Source organism: Lactuca serriola, chromosome 2 (assembly GCF_051521515.1).
Source record: "Lactuca serriola cultivar US96UC23 chromosome 2, Lser_US96UC23_V15, whole genome shotgun sequence".
Classification (NCBI taxonomy): Eukaryota; Viridiplantae; Streptophyta; class Magnoliopsida; order Asterales; family Asteraceae; genus Lactuca; species Lactuca serriola.
In genome coordinates this window covers 173,487,049-173,490,788 of record NC_136409.1, presented here as the reverse complement: position 1 = coordinate 173,490,788, position 3,740 = coordinate 173,487,049, and the positions used below count along the sequence as shown (strand labels likewise).

Genomic DNA, 3,740 nt, shown 5'->3' with positions numbered 1-3,740 from the left:
ACCGATTCACGACGTGAGATAAGAAGGGTCACGACGTGAAGTCGCAATCACGCGTATTCTGGGAACCCCTGAGAACTGACTTACGACGTGAGTAACAAGAGTTCACTTCGTGAAAACTGGGCAGACAGAAAAACGTTTAGCCAAATCTTCTTTTAATGTGCACAATTCAACCCAACGTCTTAATGTATTAAGACTCTTCTAAATTCACCAAGTTTTGACTCTTTCGCTGACTATCTACTCTCTTGACTCACCCCACACTTATTTTAAAATATGGGTCTCGACTCTCGACTTTAAACACTTTTGGATAAACACGTACGCACTTATATCTCGATATCCTTTTTAGGCGCTCGTAGCAGTTTCTGAGAAATAACAACCAAAGAAGAATCAAACTAACATAATATCTTCATAGTTCTTACAATCTTAAACAAAATAAAACCAAACAAAACAAACCAACACAAAATAAAAATAAACAGACACTCAATCATCCTCCTCATCATCGTTTGCTCCGCTCGTGCCCGCTCCGTCCCCCAAAAAGATTTTTGTTAGGTATTGGGACATCCTATCAACCAAGCCAACCTCCCTCAACCTTACCCACTGAATAGTGGGAGCAACAGCAAACTCCCGGTTGTAAAGCCATCCCAACCGAGTATTCCATCGCGTGTAAACATCCCAGGGTGTATTGGTTGGAAAGTTGTAAAATGGGTGTAAACTCGTAATCCCAAGAGGTAATTCCCTTCTAGGTGCCATCTCAAACTCGGGTTGCCTCCCGAGAAGCGCTTCTTTTCTTGGATCCTTGAGCTGGACTCCGTGCATTCTACGTTGAATCATCTGAATAGTCTACCACTAGGATCCTCTGTTCCTTGAAACGCCTCTTGTAAGGTTGAACTCGTCTTTTGTACGCCTTTTTCGAATTTTCCTTTTTAGCTTTGACCTCATCTTCATCAATCTTGCGTTTGGTCCCTTTAGTTCCCCCGTTGCACTCCATAGCATCCTTCTCCTTTTTCACTACTGGCTTTGTCACCTTTGAAGTAACCTCCTCTTCATCACTTGTTATCTCATCATCTTCCTTGCTTACCCAAGAAGGTGGACTCTTGTAAGCAATGACTTCAACCAAATATGGAACAGATGCTCTTGGTTTTGTTCTTTTGACTTGATGAACTGTCTTGATCTCTTCTTCCATAAGCTTTTCTAATTCTTCTAATTCATTGTCTTCATTAATTGTGAACACATCTTCTTGAACATGATTCCTTTGAAAGTCATCCTCTATCCCAAAAATTTCTTTTTCATCACTAACCCTCAAGGTGAGCTTAGACTCACAAATATCAACAAGAACTCCAGCAGTGTTAAGCAATGGACGACCAAGGATAATTGGAACATCGGGGTATTCCTTCATATTCAACACTACAAAATCTATTGGAAAAACAAATTTTCCAATTTTTACTAAAATATCCTCCACAATGCCCCGGGGCTGTGTCACTAAACGGTTCGCCATGTGAATAGTCATTCTTGTAGCCTTCATCTTCTGAATTTCCAACTTCTGATAAAACGAATAAGGAATCAAATTAATGCTAGCCCCAGAATCGGCTAAAGCATCAACCTTCATATCATTACCAAACTCACACGGAATAGTGAGGCGTCCAGGATCTCCCATTTTCTTAGGTGTCTCTCCCAACACAGCTTTTGAGCTTTGCTCACTTAGAATCACCTTAGAATGCTTCTTTAATTGCTTTCGAGTGTTTATCAAGTCTTGCAGTAATTTTTGATACTCGGGAATTTTGGATAAGGACTCGACAAAGGGAGTATTAATCAGGATACCTTTCACATGCTTAACAAACTCTATACGCTCTCTTTCCAGTGGACTAAGGGTAGCTCGGGAAGGAAAAGGCAAAGGCGGCTGATAAATCAAACCAGCTACATAAATTTTCTGTTCATGACGGGCCCACGTCATGAGCTTATATGGCTCACATCGTGAGTTTGTCAATTCAGCAGCATCTTGATTCTCGAGCTTGGGCTTCTTTAACTTTGGATCGGGCTGCTGTTGTTCAACTTCTAAGGCTTCTAGGAACTCAGATATGGCCTCTTCTTCAGTATATATAGCCATTACATGAGATTGGGTCTTCGTTTCGGGATTTTTCAGGGACAACTTCTCATGAACCAAAGTAGTTAATTGACCAAGTTGCACTTCAAGATTATTGATGGAGGCTTGTTGGTTTTTTATTAAAGCCTGCTGTTCTACCATCAATGCATGATAATTCTTTACCAAAGTTCTTTGTTCATTAATAGCAGAATCAGTAGCCTCATGTCTCTTTTCTGAAGCTTCCATAAACTTCATCAACATGGTCTCTAGATCGGGTTTCTTCTCAGCTGGTGGCTGCTCCTTTTGATAGAAGCCTCGACCTGTCTGCCTATACTTCTCTTCCTTTTGCTTCTTATACTCTTCATATGGCAGCCACTCCTTCTTTGGTTTCCTCCAATCTTCATTATACTTGTCCCCACTCGAGTAGCACACTTGAGCTTTTCTGTTCCCAAACTCATCTAAATTGCAGTCCTTGGTCAAGTGTGGACCATTACACCTCTCGCAACCCACTCTTATGGCATGAATTGAGTGGTCCATTTGTGTCAACCTCCGGTCCATATTATTTAGCATAGCCATCATGGCTGATATTTCTTCAGTTTGGGCCCCTCCATCGCCTTTGATTCCATCTTTCCTAGGGTTGTGGTATTTGCGAGAGTGCTTCGCGAATTCTTCAATCAGCTCCTTGACCTCCCTTGGATTTTTTTTTGTCAAAGGTCCTTGAGAGTCAAGTAGTTGTCTCGTCATAACGTTGACCCCATCATAGAAAATCGACATCTCTTGTTGCACATTAAGATCATGTTGAGGGCAATTTCTGAGCAAGCCCTTGTACCGCTCCCATGCTTCGTATAGTGACTCCCTCGGCTGTTGTTCAAAGTTGGCTATTGCCTTCTTGAGTTTAGCTATCTTGGATGGTGGGCAAAACTGGTCCAGAAATTGCTCACGCATTTGATCCCAAGTGGCGATCGTACCTGGTGGAAGTGATTTTAGCCACTCTTTAGCATCTCCTTTGAAAGTAATGGGAAGCATCCTGAGCAGGACGGTGTTTCTGTTGACATTTGGGACATTGAAGTAATCCGTAATGTCATTTACTTCATCTAGATGCTTGAAAGAATCCTCATGATCTTTCCTATAAAATGGGATATCCTTCAGTGCAGTCAAGATGTGCCCCTTCAACTCGAAGGTGGCAGTGGAAGGTATTGCGGGTTGGACTAAATCGGGACCCACATCTTCTAGGATCCGCTTCTTGTAAGCTCCCATAGACATCTCCTCAATGTCTGCCATCTCATTCCTTGGCTTGTTCTCGGGTTCGCTCGTATGTTCTTCAAATTCAGGCTCGGTATCGTATTCGGATTCGGTTTGGATGGGTATTTGATCCAAGTGTTCAAGATTGCTCTTGTTCTTTCAGGATGAACTTGACTCTCCTGTCTTCTTTCCCGACTTCCTTGAAAATGGTAACTTTAGTTCTTGCAATGGCGTCTTCTTATCAGTCTTTTTGTGAAGTGCAACTTCTGGATCTTCAATTGGTGGCACCAAAGGTGTGGTAGAACCTCTGGTCATGAACTCCTGCAACTAAACAAAATAAAAACGTAAAACTGAACTAAAATAGAAAAATAAACTAAAAACTAAAAATCACAGCTCTCACGGCGTGAGTTTATAAAGCTCG

At 41.8% G+C, this 3,740-nt stretch overlaps 1 non-coding gene across 1 annotated transcript; it reads left to right on the top strand.

Moving 5' to 3' along the window:
• The first annotated feature begins 2,867 nt into the window (after positions 1 to 2,867).
• LOC145091098 (small nucleolar RNA R71) lies at positions 2,868 to 2,974 on the top strand. The gene has a single exon (XR_013701986.1). It is a non-coding gene; the product is annotated as a small nucleolar RNA R71 (small nucleolar RNA).
• Positions 2,975 to 3,740: the final 766 nt, after the last annotated feature.